At 35.7% G+C, this 23640-nt stretch overlaps 1 protein-coding gene and 1 long non-coding RNA gene across 3 annotated transcripts in view; both read left to right on the top strand.

The window, feature by feature from the left end:
* The window catches only part of LOC129749711 (uncharacterized), a 39250-nt gene extending 38614 nt beyond the window's left edge, over positions 1-636 (top strand). The window contains exon 3 of the long non-coding RNA XR_008738138.1: positions 6-636. This is a non-coding gene — a long non-coding RNA (uncharacterized LOC129749711). The remainder of the gene's footprint in view (positions 1-5) is intronic.
* The window catches only part of LOC129749707 (6-phosphofructo-2-kinase/fructose-2,6-bisphosphatase), a 140940-nt gene that overhangs the window by 49056 nt on the left and 68244 nt on the right, over positions 1-23640 (top strand). The gene's annotated exons all lie outside the window — the stretch shown is intronic.

Raw genomic sequence — 23640 nt, 5'->3', positions numbered from 1 at the left:
TTCAGATCTTTTCCATCCGCATGATTGCGAGGAGAGCATCTGCTTTCCTTTGGCGATTTGGATAAAAATTGGCATTCTGGCAGCTCAGGAAAAACCTTTCTCCAGGACGGCATCCCATAATTTGCATATGAAAACATCCAGCTGGGAACGGCCTGAATCGTGCCGTCGTTACGGACAACATCCACTTTCTGCTGGAGGACAAGGCTGCTGTGGTAGGTAGTAGTTCCAGTCCATATGTTTAGTTAGCCTTTTGTGTAATGTTTAGGGTTCAAATAAATTTATCATGATGAATATTTTTGTTATTATTTACTAAGTGTACCGAAAGTCCTTAAATTAAATAAAGTACAATCTATCGACCAACCGATTCCATCATCGCCAATACGCGATCTCAAATGACATTAAGTTTAAATACTAATTATTACAGTGGCAATGAACTATTGCTGGAATGGTCGAGAGGCTGGTAAGTTTCATGGCAACCAAGAGAGCAGCGGTTCAATTCTCGTAAGGGTAAGTAGCTTTTGTAATAAAAAAAAAGTTAATTAAAATTGAAATCAATGAGATAGACCATGATAGACCGGCAATCTAGCAATCTGTCATCTGGCTGTCAGAGCAATCTGACAACTGGATTTTTTTTTCGGCGCGTAGAAGTTACTTGACATTCTCTTAGAAGCTGAATAGCGTTCTCTACAGCCACCTAAACGAACTTGAAAGTAGCTTTAAGAACTTAAATTTTGGGCTGATTAGCATTCTCTTCAGACACCAACGAGAGCTGATTAAGCTTCTATGGAACCTTTTTAAGGGAATTCTGGTTGCTTGGGTAGTCCATGATCCGAATGGTAGTGATCACTTACCTATCGAAATTACTATCACCAATGGGGTCAGCTCTTCGAACACAATAAATATGACATATGACCTTACAAGACACATCGACTGGAAAAAGTACTCGGACACAATTAAAACCGCCATCGACTCTATGCACGTTTTACCTCCTTTGGAGGAGTACCACTTTCTTTCTTGTCTGATACACGATAGTGCAGTTGACGCTCAAACAAAACCCATCCCAGAATCATCTATTCATCGAAGGCCTCCTAATCCATGGTGGGACCCTCAGTGTTCTAAGCTTTATAAGGACAAATCAACAGCATTTAAAGAATTTCGAAAACATGGAACTCTTGTCCATTTTGAAGCTTACGTTTCCCTTGAAAATCAGTTTAAAAAGTTAACCAAGGGGAAGAAAAAGGCGTATTGGAGGAATTTTGTTAGTGGGTTATCGCGTGAAACATCCTTAAGTACTTTGTGGAAAGTGGCACGAAGCATGCGTAATCGATCATCTACAAATGAAAGTGAGGAATATTCACAAAGGTGGATATTTAAATTCGCACGGAAAGTCTGTCCAGATTCTACACCTGTGCAAAAAATAATCCGGAACGTGCCTCCTGATAGGTCTGATAGTGGTCTAGACTCAAGCTTTTCGATGGTCGAATTCTCACTTGCCCTCCTCTCTTGCAACAATTCAGCTCCGGGAATTGATGAAATCAAATTTAACTTGTTGAAAAACCTTCCGGATGCTGCAAAATTTCGCCTGTTAAATTTATTTAATCAATTCTTGGAGCATAACATTGTTCCCCAAGATTGGAGACAAGTGAGAGTCATTGCTATCCAAAAGCCCGGAAAACCAGCGTCTGATCCCAACTCTTACCGTCCAATAGCGATGTTGTCTTGTATACGCAAATTGATGGAGAAAATGATATTGTTTCGTTTGGACAAATGGGTAGAAACAAATGGTCTCCTTTCAGATACTCAATTTGGGTTTCGAAGGGGCAAAGGGACAAACGATTGCCTTGCTTTGCTGTCTTCAGAGATACAAATGGCGTACGCAAAACGTGAGCAAATGGCTTCAGTGTTTCTAGACATAAAGGGAGCTTTTGATGCAGTCTCAATAGAGGTTTTGTCAGACAAGTTGCACTCCCGGGGTCTGCCTCCTCTATTGAACAACATCTTATACAGCTTACTTTGTGAGAAACATTTGAACTTTGCTCACGGAGATTTTGCAGTTAGAAGAACATCTTACATGGGCCTCCCACAGGGTTCATGTTTGAGTCCACTATTGTACAACTTTTATGTGAGTGACATCGACAGCTGTCTCTCTGAAGGCTGCACTCTAAGACAACTTGCAGATGATGGAGTAGTGTCTGTCACTGGATCTACTGAGTCTCATCTGCACAGGCCTTTACAAGATACTTTAGACAGATTGTCTTCCTGGGCTTTGGGGCTTGGGATTGAGTTTTCCCCTCAGAAAACGGAAATGGTTGTTTTCTCTAAGAAACGTAGACCTGCTCAACCTAAGCTTCAACTCCTAGGCAGAACGATCACTCAATCGAGGAGTTTCAAGTATCTTGGGGTTTGGTTTGATTCCAAGTGTACCTGGAGAGCCCACATTGAGTATCTGAAAGGAAAATGCCAACAAAGAATCAATTTTCTCCGATCAATTACTGGCACCTGGTGGGGAGCCCATCCAGAAGATCTTATCAAATTGTATCGAACAACTATTCTATCCGTTATGGAATATGGTAGCTTCTGTTTCCAGTCAGCTGCCAAAACTCACCTCATCAAACTAGAGCGTATCCAATACCGTTGTCTCCGTATCGCTTTGGGCTGTATGCCCTCAACACACAACATGAGTCTTGAAGTTTTGGCAGGAATACTCCCTTTGAAAGATCGATTCAATTTACTATCACTTCGGTTCCTCATCAGGTGTGAGGTCATGAACCCATTGGTGATTGTAAATTTCGAAAGGTTACTTGAGCAAAATTTTCAAACCAGATTTATGTCTATATACCATATCCTCATGTCAATGCAGGTAAACCCTTCTTCGTATTCTCCAACTCGTGTTTGTAGCCCAGACTACGATCATTCTTCTGTCCAGTTTGATTTGTCTATGCAGCAGGAAATTCGTGGAATCCCGGATCCGCATCGTCCTCTTCTGATTCCAAGAATTTTCGAAGCTAAATATAGACACGTCGATGCTGATAAAATGTACTTTACCGATGGATCACTTATAGAGGAAACAACAGGATTTGGAGTGTTCAACGAAATATCCAGCGCATCTCACAGTCTCCAGTCACCATGCTCTGTATATGTTGCAGAGTTAGCAGCTATTCACTGGGCTTTGAATAGTATCGCCACACGACCTATTGAACACTACTATATTATAACTGATAGTCTCAGCTCTGTTGAAGCAATCCGCTCTATAAAACCAGGAAAATTCACGCCGTACTTCCTCGAAATGATACGAGATATATTGACCACTTTATCAAGACGTTGCTTTTCTATCACCTTTATCTGGGTCCCCTCACATTGCTCAATAGCAGGCAATGAGAGGGCAGATTCCCTTGCAAAAGTGGGTGCGATGGAAGGCAACATTTACCAGCGTGAAATCGTATTCAACGAATTTTACTTCTTGGCTCGAAGAAACTCTCTTGTCAACTGGCAGCGTAGATGGGACGAGGATGAGTTGGGTCGGTGGTTCCACTCGATTATCCCAAAGGTAAGCCTTAAACCCTGGTTTAATAGATTGAACCTGACTCGGGATTTTATTCGTATATTTTCCCGTCTCATGTCCAATCATTATTCCATGAATGCGGTACTCTATCGTTTAAATATTGCTGGCAGCAATTTATGCGGATGTGGTCTAGGTTACCATGACATCGAGCATATTGTTTGGTCGTGTGAGGACCACCTATTCGCCAGAGCGAACTTTATAGATTCCCTTCGGGCCCGAGGAAAACCACCCGACGTTCCAGTGAGGGATGTATTAGGTATGATGGACTTGGACTATATGTTCGAGATATACCTTTTCCTAAAAGCTATCGATCTTCGACTATAATTCTCTTTATTTTCATATTTCCCTTTCTATCTTTCTTTTTCTTCAAAACTGAACTAGATCTAAGTACACAATTGTAATCAAACAAAACGAGTTTGGCTCCTTAAAGCCTAAAGGTATGAGCCGTTTCAAATAAATAATTTACAAAAAAAAAAAAACTCCGACTGCAAAACATAGCACGAAATCCAATATTCAATGAATGATCGCTACCGTGTCTTATTTAAACAACTATAGGTTTTCATTTTTTTTTTCATGAATTTGTCCGCTGGTTGACCCCATCGCAAACAGGTTTTTTTTATTATTCATTTTTCCGTGATTTTGACCGCTGATTGACCAAGCTCAAGGCAAACACAATTTTTTGTTTTATAAACAATAGATAATCCGATAATAATATTTGGTATACATGTTTGTTTGACAACTTTTTATTAAATCATCTTTCAATGTTTTCCGCTTGTTCATCCGATTTAATTTCAGTCGATAAATAATCCTTATGTAGAACAGTGCTCATTTTTTTCTTGAATACTGTAATTTTTTTTACAGTGGCACCCTACGGGAGCCCAAATCAGCTATCGCAGAAATAGAAAAAAAGAGTGGATCAGCAATAACATCAAGAGAGCAAGAGAGAAAAAAAAACAAACTTTCAATGAACCGGACCCGGTCGAAAGGACGGACAACCCCGAAAGCGGAATGACTCAATTTACCGGCCACATTCGTCGTATGTGCAACAGTAGGTATCTCGAAAGTGATTCCGTATACATATGATGGTGCTTGTTGAAGATGGATCCAACATCCAACAACTGGTGACGGTTATTGACACCGGGTAATAAAATATTCGCCTCTGATGTACATTCAGATGATTCACAAGCTTTTTTTGCCTCCTTTTTGGCGGTAGACACTTTAGATCTGTTTGACATTTTGACATCGATACGATACGTTTAAATTTTTAGTTTTCCAACTAACCTCACATGTTGCAATATGAAATTGATCAATGGATCTACCGATTGGTTCTCAAACTATGATTAATTTAATTTAATTTTGCTATTAAAATACCCCTTGGGTGTTTTATCAGTTAGTTTTAACGTTTAACACGCAATAAAAAAAAAATGATTCCAATTTATTCATGCCGTCTGAGCTGAGCTGTTTCGTTACAAATTGTTATGATGCTTTTCCTCTCATTCGAGGCGAGTCGTTAAGAGATTCGCAATGCTAACGATGCGATGCCACATACCGAGAGATAACACACGAATGGCCCCAAAAGTACTTTCATTTCGCTGCGATCGCCTAGCAACTGGCCGCAGAAGAAAAAGACAAATGCTCGGGGGTAAAAATTTAAAAGTGCCTTGCAAAATGATTGAACTAGTAAAAAAACGCAAAACATTTAACGGATTCTGGCGACTCAGTCGGGGCACAGTGGGTCTCGAGGATGTTTTCTCCAAACAATTTGAAATAAGACAGATTATAGTTTCACATTTTTTTCATCACCCCCTTAATCGTTAATTTTGAACACAGAATTTACAGCACTTATTCACGTACTGACGACATTCTTTATGTGGGAGCCATCAAATTCAAATGAAAGTCCCCTGAAAACTATATGTATACACACAAAACTTTCGGGGCTCCACTTAGCAAAATTTCACTGTTACTTTCCGTTAGCAAAAATATTTTTTTACCGTCGATTTAGCAAAAAGCTAAATTTACTTGATTTTAGTAGTTTCAAAGTTTATCTTGCTTGATTTTAGTAAAACGAAGATTGTTTAGCCGCTTTGTGTACAGACAGCAGCCGCCGCGTGTTGGGAGGAAAAAAACAAACTGACACGATTGAGCGCGGTTCCGAAAGTTCGATTCTGGTGGTTCTAAAGGTGGCTAAGTCAACTACGATATACTAGCCTAATCGACGCCGGAAGCGTACAGGTAGGGTCAATTATAAATTATTCAGATTTTCCAACTTTTTAATTTCAAAACGGTTTATTTTTCTACCAGGTTACAACTTCAAAAAGAAATCCTCAACAGTCTGGAAAGGGAAAGGGCCGAGATTGAAAATTCAACGAGCTCCATCCGACGCACAACTTGGTGCATTCGTTGGTAAGAATGGCATTGCATTTCGCTCGCCGGAAAGTGCGTCCCCAGGATCGGAACTTCTGTTCTACAAAGTGTTAAAATTTTTTGGAAAAGTGTGAACAATAAATTAAAAGTGAATGAAATTTGAGTATTGTATTTAATAATCAAACATTCCCCCTAAATCTCCAGAGAAAAGCCCATAAATTTTGAAATTTCAGGTCCGGCGATCTTTTTCTCCGGTTTTTGCTAGAAAAGGGAGCAAAAATTGCGGCGGCTAAATTTTTCTCTCGTTTGCTAAAATTTTAGTTCGAAAAAATTGCTAAATTGATTGCTAAGATTTTAGCTGGTCAAATTTGAGCAAAATTTTGCTAATTTTCGGCCTCGAAAGTTTTGTGTGTAAGTTATGTCGTTTTTCTTTTTAATATTTAAAAATTTCACGAGTTGTGTCGTGTTTGACATAAATTTCGTCAGCCATCGTAAGCGAGGTGGTTAGACCAAGTGGAGCGTCAGCGATCGTGTAATGCGAAAAATTTCTTATTGAAAAATGTTATGCACACAAAATTTTCGAGGCCGGAATTTAGCAAAATTTTGCTCAAATTTGACCAGCTAGAAACTTAGCAATCAATTTAGCAATATTTTTTAACTAAAATTTTAGCAAACGAGAAAAAAAGTTAGCCGCCACTGATTTTACTCAAATTTTTAGCAAAAACCGGAGAAAAAGATTGCCCGGATCCGTAATTTAATGTTGTGTGGAGAATCAGGGAAATGTTTGATTATTGAGTAGAATACACAAATTTCATTCACTTATAATTTATTTTTAACATTTAAAAAAACATCACACTTTTTGTAAAACGGAAATTCCGATTCAGGGGACGCACCTACTGGCTAGCGAAATCCCATGCCATCTTCATCAAAGGTACAGCACCGGGGTGTTTGCCGGATGCAGCTTGTTTCCAGTTGTGGTCCTTCTTTATTGCCGTTGCGGGTTTCGTGTTGCAGTTTTAATCTGGTAAAAAAAAACAAACACACAAATTTTAAATTTAAAAATTGGACAATCTGAACATTTTAAGATCGGACCTTACCTGTAAGCATCCGGTGTCGATTCAGATACCATTTAGTCGTAGAGTTGGCCACCACAAGAACCACCAGCAACGAACAACCGGAACCGCTCTTAATCGCGACAGTTCCTCCAAATTGGCGCGGCGGCTGGTGTCTGTGAACAAAGCGGCTGAAAAACCTTTGTTTTACTAAAATCAAGTAAAATGACCTTTTGTATTACTAAAATCAAGTAAATTTAACTTTTTGCTAACTCAACAGTAAAAAAATATTTTTGCTAACTGAAAGTAACAGCGAAATTTTGCTAAGTGGAGCCCCGAAAGTTTTGTGTGTGGATATTTAAAGAAGAGATAAATCACCGTTATTTTATGTTTTCTACTTGATTTATTGGCCTGGTCGGTGAAAAGTGGAGTTTTTTTTAGTAAGAATATGTATGTATGTTGGTTATCCACCATGGTTGCACGGATTTACCGCAGTTTCTGCCAAATTATGTGCTCACGTGCATTCTTAGATTATTAGGTTCGACAAATCTCCAATTCAACGCGTTCCTATGAATTGTTATGTTGGAATAGATTGTGTTGATGTAGATATATTTTGGAAGAAAGAGTCAATCAGGTAGGATAGTTTACATACAAGTATTTTGGCATCCGTGACCTGACCAGCTGGAAACTGATTGAACATTCTTATTATATCACAATATTAAATTTTTGGTGTAAATTTATGTCAAATTGGATGCACAAAACTGAAGCATCACTTTTGACCTAAAATTACACCAATAAAAACAGAAACGCTTGAAGCCAGAAATTCTTTGACATAAATTAAATGTCCTATTTGATATAATCAGTGATGGTAAATTTCGCCCGTCACGCTTGACCCGACTAGTTTTGTTTCATCAAACGACTGGCACTGTTCTCAATTGACGGAGCCTCACTACTCGCATGACGGATAAAGCACGACAACAATCAACATTTCCCCACATCGACTGGCGAAGCTCCTACAGATGGTCAAAATTTCTCCTGAGAGTGATTGGCAAATCTTTTCACACTTCGATCGGCTGCTGACGGCAGGTACAACTAATTATAATACAATACAATATAATACAATAATAATAAATGCGTTTCTTTTTCGTCATCGGTGGTTTGAATGCGATTGCTTGACTAGGTTATTATTTTAGCTTCAAATGAAAGGGGAATGAATGACTGGCAAACGAATTGACTGGTCGTTAAGGAACAGTCAATTGAGTTTGACGGACCAAGAGGCTTCACAGTCACAGCTTCACGCCTCATGACGATAACTTTTGCCAAGCATGGATATAATATTATATCATCAATGATGTGAATTTATATCTAAGTGGACGCACAAAAGGAAAGCATCTTTTTTGACATAAATTTAGATTGTCTCGAAAATAACGTAGCGTTCTGTTAAATTTAGATGTCAGAAGCCTTCGGAACCATACACACCAAAAAATTTATAATATTACTCGAGACAGAAACGCTTCAAGACCTAATTATGTTTCGCCTCAATTTGGAATTGATTTAAATTCACATCTTTTTCAATCTAAACTTAACAAACACACAAGTTTAAGGCCATAATTTTCGAAAGACGTAACTGTTTTATGATTTAATCCATTAAAGATGTAATTTTCGATCACATTGAACATAAACTTATAGAAGGGACCTAAATTTAAATTTAAGAAGATGTAAAATTATGTACGAGATAACAATTTGGCAACCCTACGCAGAAACAAAAACAAAACAAAATGTGCGGTTTTGGTGCGAATTGTCACGGGAAAGTGTTTTTTCGGTTGAAATCAGAGTGCCTCCAGTAGGGTGGGTGCATACTGAGGAAAAGTAGGCAAGGGGTACTAAAAGTTTCTCATTGGTGGGGGGTGGAGACGGTGCGCTTTTTGACAGCGAATTGTTCGCCTACCATGCCTACGATTACGATTGCCTGTCACAAGGGTCACAAGATGGTCGATTCCGTGCATTGGTATAAGAACACACCTAGCTTTACCCGCCTTGGTTGAAATAGGCGGCCTTTTTTTTTGTTTTGATTCGGGTTTTCGTTTCGTGCCAGGACAGTAAAATCTGACGTCGCGGTTCGTCGGTTGGATAAATAGTTTACCGTTTTCCGTGCCGACCAAAAGTGCAGATTCGGGAGACAGCGATGATGAAAATCTTGCGACCAGCCGCAGTGGCAAAATAGCTTTGTGCATACAAAAATGTATTGGTTCCGCAAGTCCTGGAGCGGATAATGCAATGATGGTCCAGATTGTGCTGTTACTGTTCCGGATCACAAGCAGCAAGTCCGAATGGCTGTAAATCAGGCGAAGGAGATTATCAAACTGAATACGATGAGTTTTTTCCCTAGTTGTAGTCATCCACAGAAAACTAACTTTCATTATCCGTTCCATCTTTAGCAACAGCAATTGCCAGATCTGTCACGGCTTTTGTATTTATGAACGATGGGTACCACGGAGACGGAAGCTTTTTACACATTGACCAGTCGGGAAATATGCTGGCAATATCCTGTCCCAAACAGTCCCAACATCCCAACATCGGTTCCAGAAATTGGTTAAGTCTGAGGAATTGATGCTGTATCGTTTTGTCATCCGGAAGCAGTAGCTTTCTCAAGTGAGTGAAAATTATATTTTTAGTTCACCATGTCCCAACAATCAGATCTTGTTCGAGCACTATTTTATTTTGCTTAATAAATTTGTGCTGCTTTAAACTAATAGGATTTGAAACAAATTAGCAAAAAACAAAACATCAATACCTACCAAAAAAAAATTTATGGTAACGGACTTATTTTGGACCACCTTGTCTACACAGAAAAAAATAATGACTATTACAGGTCATTGAAAGTGGTTGCCTGTAAAACAAAACAACCTGTAATTTCAAAAAAAAAAATTATTTTAAGTTGATTCCTGTGAAAGTAAATGAAAATTCATTAAATGTTACAGCAAATGTCCTGCAACAAAAATGAGCATGACATTTCCTGTACTTTAACAGGTCAAAATCATTTATTTTCAAGTGAGCACATTTTTACAGGCTATTTTTAAAATACAGGACGGAATAATTTAAGGTTATTGATCAACAATAATTGAATTTACAACAATTGTTCGACTGTTTGTTCCGTGAAATAGCTCGTAAGGGCTCGTGTGAAGTAATAAAAAAATAAAACGCGTGTGTTTGGATCCCTATAAACGCCTAAGAAGAACGTCTATACTTAAAAGGGTAAACACACCCAAGTAACACTGAAGGTTCTATAGCAGGCTTCTAGACCAAGGTTAGGTTTCATAAGAGGTTTAAAGAGTCTTACAAAACAATCAGTGTTACTTGGGCACCAACCGAATATGCTCTGTAATTGTAAGAAGTCCGCCGTTATCTAATTTCAATCTGGCTGCTTGTCCGTAAGTGTTCATTCCAGCGCTTAGTCAATACGCTCAGTTAAATAAAAAAAAAACATAACTGTGAAATTTGATGTGGGGAGTCGTGTTGAGGGGGTAAAATAACTATTATCCGAATAAGTTAGGAAAATAGTCGCATCAAACTATTGCAAGAATTCATGGCATTTTATGAATTGTTTTTATTTTTCAAGGTAGTAGCGCAACCGTCGATTCTTTTCGTTAAAACATCACGGGATATATTTTTTCTGACACTGATCCAATCGAAAAAGAATCCCAAACAGTCCCAAACAAAACACCCTGATGGTAACAAAAACAACAATCAAATCTTGTAGGCTGGTAGTGAATCTTTCGAACTGTAATTCGTTTCGACTCGTTTTCATAATCCCGATAGTGCAGCCTTCTCATCGGTGGTAAGGAGGAAACGAGTATTGGCGACATCCGTCCGGAGTTTTTCTTTGCTGGATTTATACTGTCAATCTGCTGGTTCCGCACGGCAAACAAAGGATCTCAGAAAATCAAGTTCTGGTTCACCTGAGCAATCTGTAGCAACGAATTGGGTGCTAACCGGAAACCAGATCATTTTCCAACTCATAAGGTAGGTAACAAGAAAACCAGTTTTCCAAATTCAATTTGACAAAATCGTCATTTTTTATCAATTTCAGACATTTTCACGATTCGATGACAACTGTGGCTATCAACTAGAAAAAAAATAGCTCATCAGTCTGCAAAAACTTCAAAAACAGACAATTGGTTCCCAACATTGCAAATCGCAAACAAACATCTACTGAAACTAAGTGGTCGAAAAGTACTTCCGGTAGGGTTTGGCGATTTCAATTAACTGGTTCCAGGCCGGTTCTGCAGTTCCGGTTATGGAGGTGTGTATCCTTATTTGTTTATTAATTTGATAATAGCTTATTATGCTTATTCAAAATACCTTTTTTAATTTAAGGAACCCAAGAATCCCATTCTGATTGAAAGGCATGTTGACTCGATTTATTTATACCTTTCGGGAATTAACTTATTATTGCATCAACGTCTGTTAAGCTCAAGTACCTATCACCTACTCCTAGGAAATAGGGAGGACGAAAAGTTTTGAAGACAACCAACTAGAAACCCCGGAATCATGAACAGTGTCCGGTGATGTTTTATGGTACAAGCTGATGATTTTTCTAGAATCACTACTCCTGGGCAGTCAAATAAGGTGAGTAAAATATTCTTGATATATGTATCTGTTTTTCATGTTTTTATTTTGTAATATTACAGAAAAAGCATATATCTACTAAGATCCAACAAGTAGCTGATTCTTATCTAAATTTGCAAACAGGCGTTGTTTGCAACTACAAATTGTCATCTATCTACTGATAAGCTGGTATGGGCCATGGATATGCCAATTGCGGTAAGAAAAAAATCAAAACAAAGGGATTGGTATTGGGGATAGCTGTAGGAATGTATTGGCGAAAACGGAATCGATTCAGCGTTGTGTGCCGGATGTCAAGCAATTCTACAAAACCAACCAACTTGTTAAAATATGTTATTTATACAAACACAAATGGAGCCTTTTATTGCCAGCCGCAGTCACCTACATGTTTCCATAGGTCCCCTCTACTACTCAGGTGTCGTAAAGAGGAGACATCTGTACTGCTTTTTCGATGAATTCTACGCTCTGATCTTCATTTGCATAGCGGAAATGGAATGCTCGCTTAGTGTGCACAAAATGACTGGAGGACAGCAAAACATTGAAAAGATTGAGGTAATTTGTAATATATAGTTGAATTCAATACTATAATTTTTTACTAATATATATTAATATTAATATTAACTTTGAATTGGAGGGATAATTTTTTTTCACTATTTTTAAAATTGTTTATATTTAACTTTGCTGAAAATCATCTTAAATATTTTTATCTTTATTTTAAAGATTAGAAGTGAAACAAAATACAAATTTCTTGGAAAAGGAATTTGAATCGATGTTAAGGTTTTTCTTTGCATTTACCTTTTTTCCAATAAGAATTCTGAATATAATCATCAATAATTTTCTTTAATTATGTTGTACAAAGAATTTTTGATTCAAAAAATTCAATAATTTTGTATAATTTTTTTTAAATGTTTTACAGGTGAATTACGGAGGGAAACAAACCATAGCTAGAAATTAATTGTTCATTCCAAAAACAAACAGTTATACATACATATATCACTAGGCTTGTAAACGACTCGGCAAATGTCTACGGACACAGGTGAAGTCTAGGATGAAGTCTATGAGTCCTATGAGTCATTCTAAGATGATAGTTTTTTTTTTGAACAAAATCAATATCGTTTAATTTAATCTTTTCAATAGGTAATGCTTTAGAAATAAGCTATTATGCTCTGGAAAAATAAACAATTGTTTGAAAATGAACATTCAGAATTGCTCATGAAAACAGTTTCATATTTATGGTTAAAAAAGATATTGAGAAACTCTTATTTGGGGTCCTTAGGGATTTTTGTGATTTAATTTTGAAATGCTTTTGACGAAGCGAGCCTAAAAAACTACCGAATTCGATTTCAAATGTCAGACCTGTGATTTTCAAGTAACCTGTAAATTAATTCAAAATAGGTATACCACGCTGAATCGAAGCAATCGAAAGGTTTTTTTAGTTCAACCAAGCTATATGATACGTTCAGAATCGGTATTTCGATAGCAACTTACCCTCTTCTTCAGTTTCAGTTTTCGATCTAACAACGCTCACTGAAGGAGGTAGTAATTTGGTATCGAACAACAAATATCTGAACTTTTCTTATATCTTGGTTGAATTAAAAAGAATTTTTCGATTGCTTTGATTCAGTAGAATAATTTACCTATTAGAATGTACGATGTAATATTATATCATAAATAATCTAAATTTATGTCAAAAAAGATGCTACGCTTTTGTGCGTCAAACTTGACATAAATTTACATCATTGAAGATATAATATACCAATGTGATATTCTATTAAAGCGGGAAATTTTATGTCTTCAAGCGTTTCTGTGTTTTCCAGTGTAATTTTATGTCAAAAATGATGCTTCTTTTTTGTGCATCCTTTTTGACATAAATTTACACCAAAAAATTAATAGTGTGTAGATTTTTAGAGAAAGTCGTTTGCATGGACATAAATTTTAGTAACGTTTCAGTTGGCAAACATATTTGTTATTAAACGTTATTTATGTTTCAAATTATTGAAATGACATAAAGTTTCAATAAAGTGAAACTTATAGGTATTTAATAAAAAGTATATCCTAACTATAGAAATGTATTTTCTTTATCGGCTCTTTGACTACGCGATTGTAAACAAAATTTCAGGACAGAAAAAACATCGACAGCCAAATCGAAGAGTTTTTGACTGCGTTTTCTCACGCTCATTTAATTTTAGATTGAGTTTGATGTAAAATTAGACTATTCTGGATAGGATCTTGGGGTTTTACTAGTGTGCGTGATGTTTGTGTAGATCTTTTTTTGATAAGATCGAAATTCCATTAGGTGTTTAAGCGTTTCTGGCACGTTTAAAATTATAAAATTTTTGGTGTGTAGTCAGTTAGGGGGAACAAATCTGCATGAGTAGCCGCATTTACTTGTTGATTGAGACAAATCATCGAATTTGAAATTTTTTTATCAGGAAAGGAAGAACGTCAAAGTGTAATAGTATATATAATATATCTATAGATTCCAGTGTAAAATTAGAAATCGGCTAGTTCTCTTGAGCGTTTTGTTTCTTGTTTCTGGAGTGCAATCGCCGCCTTTCCGGAACGTGTAAAATTTCGAATTTCCAGTTTTTTTACGAAGTATAGTGAAATGGTGCGCAAATCTTCATGGAAGAGTGTGAAACAAGCTATTAAAAAATAATTGCACCAGTTAAAGTTCCCCGTTGTGTGGTAATGTTTTTTTGGTGAAAAGAATCTATCAGACCCAGTTTTTTCGCAGCTTGCTTCGATTATGTCGACTATTGAAATAGTGATCGTAAAGGAATCTTCGCTTCGGAAATTCTTTGAAGAACGTATGAAGAAATTATTTCTGTGATTTGGGTAAGGGTAACCGAAACATAACTGTCACTCGATCTGATGTATTTTCTACGTACTTTAAAAGCTTTGATTGTCTAAATCAGTGGTTTTAAAGTGGTCCAAAACCGCCCCAGGGGTGCGTTTAGAGCTTCGAATGGGGTGGTGAGCCCAATTTAATTTTTAATAGTTTTAATTTTGAAACAGTTCAAAATTGAAATGAAAGTTCAAAGTACAAGAAGTGATTAATGGAGAGCTAACTAAAGTTAGGATCGATGCAAGTCTAAATACTACATCTTATCGTTCTTTTTATGAATTTTCAGTAAGATTTGATTTTCGCTTCCCAGGCAAATTTGAAAACGTAACAAAAAATCTGTAATTTGAGTTTTTGAAGCATTTTGTTGATTGTTATTTTACATTTTTATCAATTTTTCTCTAGAATTGATTTGTCGCTATTAAAAAAAAAAACCTTGATATATTAAATTGATTCTTAGATCTATTTTAAACGACTTCCGAATGAAATATTTATGTAGAAGAGTCTTGAATTACCTCGTTCAGAGATATCCATGTTGACTCTCTGTGATCTGAAAATATGAGAAATATAAATACATATTTATAAAAGTCCAACTAAATCTTATCGCTTAAAAATTGGTTAATAATTTTATCGAAACTACGCGTACATCAGATTTATATTTTTCGTGGAATATCCAACAATTTGAACCTGGTGGGCTGGTGGAAGTTTGGAAATCACTGGTCATTTAGAATTGATATTAAATAGCTTAACTCTATTGTTGGGGATTTGTGGGGGGATTGAACAGTACACTGTGTCGATTTGGGGTCATTTTTGAATTTCTCAAACCCTGGGGTCTTTTAAATCGAGTGGAGTTTCGTGTTTCAGACGTCGCTTCTCTCATGTAGGTTCACTAATTAATGTAGGTTCACTAATTAGAAGATTTTAGATTAATTAGGGAGCTTTTGAAAACGGCCATACATTTGTCTTAACTATACAAAATGTCCAACATTTACCTGGCATCGCGGATAGCATACTAAACGGTGACTGATAGAAACTTGATGTTTTGGAGTGAATTTATTTGAGCACAAGTTCTTGCATATTCTATTAAAAAATAAATGATATTCATTCAAATTCAATGATATAAATTCATTTATCTCAGTTGAAGAAGGGAAATAAAATATGTCTTTATAATATTCAACAAAGTTGTGTGTTTTAGTAATTTGAACATTTTTTTACAATTCACTGATATTCTGAAACTTATTTAAAAAAGCACTTATTTAACAAAAACTGAAAAATCATTAGTTTATTCTTTTAGTTGCTTTTAACTGTTTATGTTTCTTATTCGATTTCTGCTATGTCCTCGACGAAGTTGCTCGATCTACAACTTTGTTAAATGCATCAGGTGTCTAAACAAAGTGTTCTAAATGGTTTTTTCATCTTCCTTCCAGGAAGATGAATAATTTATTTTTGAATAACAAACGAAAATTCTTGTTACGTACACCGAAAAAACTTTTCACACGAACGCTACGTGAAAACGTACATAGATTTTTTCCACCATGAAAATCCTTGGAAATCTACGTGAATTTCAGGTAACAAAGAGAGCCCGCGCAGCAAATAGAATTCCCGTAATTTTCATATGAGTTGCAATTCAATTCCATTTGAAGCATACAAGGGAGGGATTTGCTCTGCTACATGCGATTCACGTAGATTTCAATAAAATATTATCGTATTCTGTTTTCTTTCGCGTACTTTAAAAAAGAATTTTATTTTTCAAGCAATTTTATTCAACGGTTTAAATCAATTGAACATAACTTTTCATGTACACTTCACTATTTACAAAAATTTCAATCACCTTAACTTACGATTTACGACGCCGTCAAGAAAATTGAATTCGGTGCGCCTCCGTTGCAGTTGCTTGATCGACCAGCAGCTCAAATTCCTAAATCTGTTGAAATGGCAAAAGATTGAAATAACAATCATACAACAACATATTTACTACTTACAAAAAACAGCTGCTAGATCACCAAAAAACCTTCTATTTGTCAGCTGCTACTCCTAAGATCCACGCCATATTGAGAACTGTGATCCTTCACATTGATTTTACGTGAATGACCCATCCAGAGTTATGTGAACATCACATAGAAGAATACACCAGATTCGTCTATACTTGGCGGACCACTAGATTTTCACGTAAATCGAATGTGTCTTTGTTTTGACAACACTCAACTATGTGAACTTCACGTAAGAATTAAGTGATTTTTAATTAGCTCCTACGTTCTTAACGTAAATCAAGCAAAAATTCACGTAATGAGTGGCTACGTGAAAATCCAGGTGAATTTAACGTTTCTAGTTCGGCTGAGTGTAGATAAATTGTCTCGAGCGTCTACGGTTTACCGTTTAGCCGCTAATAATTTTGATTGCTTTTTTCGGTTTATGCAAAGTAACGTCGGCGAATATGATTGGTTCACACATTCCAAGAGGATCAAACTGAATGTTTTTTCTACGTTTGATCCTGTCACGACTTAGTGGAACGAAAGAGTGTGGAACGAATGGTGAAACAAAAAAGGAGACATTCACGGTCAAGAAGAAGCTCATCATCTCCAAGCTGAGTCGACTGACAAAGGAGATGAAAGAGAGAGCTTTTTCTCTCACATTCAACCCGTTTCCTGTCCAGTGATGCCAACTGTTTTCCAGAAATGTCACAAATGCAACAAATTTCCCAGGGGACTGAGATAAACGGAGAATCATCGTCAATGATCACACAAATTTTGCAGCCGATGATATAATCTGAAATTTACGTTGACGAACAAAATATGATTTTGAAAATAATAATAAAATTTAAAAATTCTGTGAAATCTGTGAATATCTCAAAAGTGCTGTGTTCTATGACACAGAATCAATGATCAAAATTTGTTTAAAATTCTGTGATGCTCTGTGATTTCGGAAACCTTGGCTGTAGCATTATTGCCTAAATTCATTTTAAATTATGTTTATGTGATTTGCCGTAGAAATAGATCTCTTGTTAAAATGTTTTCAAGTGTTTGGCTTGTCAATTTTTGTAGTGTGTGTTGGCTAAATAACAACATTTTTTTTAATTTTAACACGTTTAAGCCTTCCAGACTGCCCAAATTTAACTGCGCCTTAATTTTTTTGTAACGAACGCACATATAGATTTTGTGGAAAAAGCCGGGATTGTGAATTAATATTTACATTAATTGTTTGGATTTTGCTCAGATTTTCTTGAATATAAGAATTTTGGAAAAGAAATTGTCAGAAACTAGGCAAGTAAGTTTACTCCAATATTGCCCCGTTTTGAATTGGAAAATATTAAAATCAAATGCCTGGTTTTTGACAATTTTTTTTCCAAAATTCAATCCGACAATAACTCGATTTTCTGAAAATAATGTAGAAAAATGTGCAACGATTCAATTCTTTGTTGGAGGAAAATCTTTGAATGCCTCTTCATGATTACTCCTTCTTTCAATAACGACCGTCAAAAACAGTTTTAAGTGCTTCAACCTTCAAGTTGAAGTGAAATTTGATTTGAATGGGAAAATTGCAACCCTTCTTGAAGGTCTCGAGAAAACATATTTACATTCAGGTTTTAGTAGTCGAAGCAGCGTTAGTCAAGTTAAGGATACTAGGTATATTGAGATGTAAATCGCTGATTGATATAGATTGAATTGCACTTGTTATTTGAGATAATATAATTGCTTTATACAATTATTATGAAACAGTTATCATCGCATTGAAAATTTAATTAGAGCAAAACTATCTTCTTCAAAGGATTCAAAAGAAGAAATGTACTGGAAAGTATCACCATTTTTATGCAATATTTAAAAAATGAACATGAACGAATCTTGACCCACTGTGCATTCATAAATTGGTGAACTTTTTCGGCAAGTTCAAGTCGAAAGCGCAAAATAGAAAAAAAAAAATAGTCATACTTAGCACATTTTTTGCCGGTCAAAACATTGTTGTATGTCGTCGTCGTCACACCCATCGCATGACAAAAAAAATTAAATAAAAAATGACAAACCGGTGAGAAGACCACACCGCCTGATCGTGATCGATGCGTGCTTGCTTCTGTTTGGTGGTTTAGCTCTAGCAATTTCCGGTCAAGCTGGTTTGAACCAACCACGAATGACAAATTGACTGAAATCGAATACCTGTGGTCGAAATGTTTGTTTGTTTGTTGGTTCTATCATGATATTGCTAATCGAAAAGTGGTTGATTGGGGATAAAATATAGGTAAAGCTAGAATGGTTCAGTTTGCTTTCCTTTGTCAAATTGTTTTTGAAACTTTTTTGAAAAAACTTGGTACTTTTTGTTTTTTCTAATTTTCTTAATGAACAAAATACAATTTGAGATTTTTTTTTACTATTCTAGAGCATTGTTGTATCGTAATAGAAATGCAAATCAAAGTCACACGCTCGTTGAACCTTATTGCGTTTTTCACTTTCCATCGATAACTAGTACGTCAACAATGCACCATCTAATTCTAGTCTATAGTATAGGCTACGTATCCGTTGCTGTTTATTGGCAATCGATAAAACATGCATATGCTAATAAAGCAGATCATCGAGGGAAGGTGTGAACGATAATCCATTTCTCGATGAGAATATTAATAAAAAGTCGAAAAAATATTAAGTTGTTCAATTTAATTTTATTTTACTTGTTCTAATTGAAATTGAAAATCAAGAATGAGTATGAAGATGAGTATCATTTCCAAGGTTTTTGTTTTTATCAGTTAACAGTAGAAATTGAAGTCCGTATTCTAAATTCTCGCTTATTACTCATAGATCCAAAACCCGAGATGTCGGCGGCAACGGCGGGCGTATGATTATACTATATCAGCACCCTCAATAAAAGTCGGTTTTGGGTGAAACGCGTGATCGTTCTCAATTTGGCGATTGTGTGCCATAAAATATAATAAATTGGCATTCGGCGTTCTGCTTCGTGTCCGTGTTCGCTCTACTATGTAGATACATTTGGGTAGAAAAAGATATGACAAATTGAGCCACGCGTTTGACCGTCCATTGCCTGCGATCAGCACCAAGCAACTCAGTCAATGGTGCGTGACATTTGGATGAATGAAAAGTGCAAATACAACTGTTCAATTGATGGACGCCAGGTTTTTTTTTACCGAAACTTTTTTCTTGATTCTGTACTGGCGTTTGTTGGCGCCAACAATGATAGCTTTTTTTAAGAATTTTCAAATCTACAAATATTTCGAAACGCTACACTTGCTTGTTTAATCGATGAAACCTTGTTCACTCAGAATCGATGTGATATTTTTTAATCAATCCCCTATCCCAAGTAACCAAAAGTCTCATAGTTAAGTACTTAATCTTGATCATTGAAGTTCTTATCGGCTGAATAAAAAGTACAAGAGAAAAGTAAACATTTTTGATTTTAATAATTCCTTGTGGCCATCGGCCATTAATCTTTAATTGGAAGAATTTATAGGATTGAAATTATAGACGGTTAGAAGATATGAAAACGGGAGATGAGTTGAGACAGAAGCTTGGAATGAAGATACAAATATAAATAAAAACTCTAATTTTATCTTAACTCTTCAATTCTTTTTTTTCCAAACAAATTCTCAATAGTGCAAAATGGCGAGTAAATGAAGCAGTGTGGCCAGCGAACGTATAGAAAAGGTTGAATTGATCAAGGGGAAATTTTTTATTAAAAGTTTAACATAGACGTTAATTTTATTTCTTTGATGAAAATACGAAATGCGAAAACTTTATGCGTGTTTCCATTCTTCATTGTTCGCTTTTCCACCGAATGTTAGAAATTAAAGCCCGAATTGTTTTAAATTAAAATTTCATAATCCAAATATTGGATTAAGAATTGATATAGAAAAATTTGATTTGAAATATAGGCTCAGTATGATATTTCAAATTTAGATTCTGAACACAGATTTGATTCAGAACTTAGAATTAAGAAGATCAAATTAAGTTCTCTGTGTTAAGACTTTAATCATGCATTCAGAAGTTCTACGGAAAACACAGATGAATTTTGAAAAGATTCTGGTATCAATTTGAGATTTCAAGTTTTGAAATCGGACTCAAAATTAAATTTGAAAATGTAAAAATATAACTAAGCTTGAGATTTTAAATTCAGACTCATTATCTGGATTTAACATATCTACTCATTTTAGAACAGAAATAAAACCAAAACTAAGAAACTTAAAATCTAAATCCATAATTTCTTAACCAGTGCTCAGTAGATACTATGAATTCAGAAATAATTATTCAAATAACATTCGAAATCATATATCCATATTCAGAATTCTAAGTTTAAATCTTAGGGTTAGAATTCAAAATTCAAACTCACAGTTCGAATTGCCAATAAAATTTTGAAACTAATATCGACATTAATGGATCAGTATTTCAATACTAAGTTGGTATTTCAGAATTTGAGTTAAACTTTTCAAGTCCGACTTTAAAAGTGAAATACATTTACAGCACAAAATAACCTTGTTCATTTAGCTGAATATACTTGTTTAAAATTTTTAAATTTGTTTGAAATTTGGTTTATTCTTGCGATTTTCATAAATTTCATTTTTTGAGATTGAGAACCCCCTTTCAAATGCACATTTATAATTTTATAGCTTCCCAAGTGAAATCAAATTATAGCATTAAAATTTTACCAGGTTTTGAATTAAAATAAAGTAAACTTCTACATAAGAATTCTAAAATAAAAAAAATATATCACCTGTATCATGGAATATTCGCCACACTATATAATTTTTCAGCCCTTTTGGTGTTGCAGCTTTCATTTGAGAATATGAATATGGACTTTTCGTTCCTGACGAAATATTTGCACTTCATATTCGTTTAATTATTTTCACGAAAAAATCTAACCTTAAATGTCTCGGAAAATATATTTTCCTCATGTTAAATTTGAACATTTAAGAAAACTTTGAACCCAAAACTGTTTCATTGACAAACAGAAGTTTCGGTACTGATTAGTTGAACGAATTTTGAAAACTTTTAGATCTAGAGATCTAGAAGGTCAACCTAGATTTATCACATGATATCATAATGTGGTTTCAAAATGATGCAACTTCAAGATTCCAAGATGACGTTCAAAAAATTCAAATTATAAAAATCAAGGAGACAATTTTCGTTGAACAAATGGAATACTGGAATTCTTTTCTCACCCTTTTACATTTCAACATTTAAACGCTTTATTATCGGTACGAAATCCAATAAGTCTCACCGCAAATTTGGCAGTTGTGAATAATTTCGAGTTACAAAATTGATTCACTAAAAAATTTCACACACTTTTACACACAAATATAACAAAATGTCTATTTGTACGGTCAATAAATCTTGTAAAAGGTATTAAGCAGTTTATTTTAAAGCCGTGAAATATATAAAATCTCACAAGGGAAAACCGGGAATTTGAAAATGGAAACCCGCTGGCCACCCTGATTAAGGGAAAAAGTAATGAAAAAATATTATTTTCACATATGTTGGGTATTTAGCAAAAATATTGATTGTTGCAAAGCCCTGAGAGCCATATTTGCTCTCATTTTGCTTGACATAAGGTGGAACCCAGCGAAAATGAGAGCACACATTTTCATACTTGGTTAGCAAAGTGAAACCAAATTTTGCTAAAACTGAGACCCAAACTACACCTCGTTTTTCGAGAGATTGGAGTGCATAATAATGCCTAAAGTACGAATTATTTCTTTCATCCCTTTCTCTCTTTTCCAAACTATCTATTGATCACTAGGACGTGGCCGGCGCCGTTATTGATGATTAAAGAGAGAGCATCAGTTTTGGGCATTGTGAATGTGCTGTCCCAGACACAATTCATTTGACCTTTGAACAAAATTGGTGGCCTCGGTCAATCACGGAGTAGCAACCATTGGCGATGTGCAATAAGTTCTACTGAGCCACTCCTGCGATCATGGGGTTCGAAATGCATAAATAATAATGATCTAATTCAAGATATGTTTCCAAAACACGGTAAATTAATAAAATTTGGTACCATAAAGAGAACAAAGTTTTTCAAAGTTAATAATGAAGCATTTCGAATTCAATGATTTAAGGTGGATGTGAGTAGTCAATCAAGCTAAGCTAAGCTAAGATTGGAGAGCATATTAATGCTAATATAAGGCATCACATATCTTTAAATATGTATGTATGAATGTATGTATGGCAGCGATGGAAAAAAATCGCTTCTAGCGATAATTGAATACATACAAACCTCGTCTACGATGCAATGACATCGTTGCCTGTCTACGACACCCACATACTCCTCTCACAATTGCAAACAGACCTCTGTGAGAAACGAGTTACGAGTATCTCAAAATAGCACCATCTAAATACTATCCGTGTTGGTTCAGACTTTACGCTCTCTTTCTTACCATATTTCTCTTGTAGTGTGCGCTGACCACAAGATGTGGATCTCAAAGTGCACAACTGGGTATAAAGAGTTTATCGGAAAATGTACATCTGACGAACAGAAGCGATCCTATCATAATCATTTCGTCAAAGATGATGATTTTCTTACTAATAAGCAGGGATGCCTAGAGCGACATTCATCAGTACGAAAACGACTGTCAAAATGGTCAGATTTTAACTTGCGACACATCAATAGAAAGCTCTGTACATGATGGGAATTCATGGGAAAAGTGGTTCGGAGCCACCTGGTCCTGGCCACGGCCAATCTGGCCGGTTCCGGAATCCGAAAAATCAAAATGATCAGATTTTAACTTGCGACACATCAATAGAAAGCTCTTAACCTGTACATGATGGGAATTGATAGGAAAAATGGTTCGGGGCCATCTGGTCCTGGCCACGACCAATCTGGCCAGTTCCGGAATCCAAAAAATCTTAATGATCAGATTTTAACTTGCGACACATGAATAGAAAGCTCTTGAGTTTTGCATGGTTAATATATACATGGTAATATATGGTAAACCTGCCTGCGAAGTCTGATGAAACTACAGCTTAGCGTTTTTACACTCGTATGCACTTTCGGAAGACTATAAATGTTTCAATGATTTTTATTAACTTCCCGCAAATTTTAACTAAAATCAATCAAAATTGAGGCAGAATGCCTGCCAGGCCACGTGTTTTTCACTTAAATTTAGAATGCTGTTACCCTTTGAGAAAAGATTCTGGTTCCCAAATTACAATAAGAATGCATAATTATATTGAATTTCGTTCTTTTCCAAGTTTAAAAGG

This window comes from Uranotaenia lowii, chromosome 2 (genome assembly GCF_029784155.1).
Source record: "Uranotaenia lowii strain MFRU-FL chromosome 2, ASM2978415v1, whole genome shotgun sequence".
NCBI classification, from domain to species: domain Eukaryota; kingdom Metazoa; phylum Arthropoda; class Insecta; order Diptera; family Culicidae; genus Uranotaenia; species Uranotaenia lowii.
This window is presented reverse-complemented; position numbering and strand designations above follow the sequence as displayed.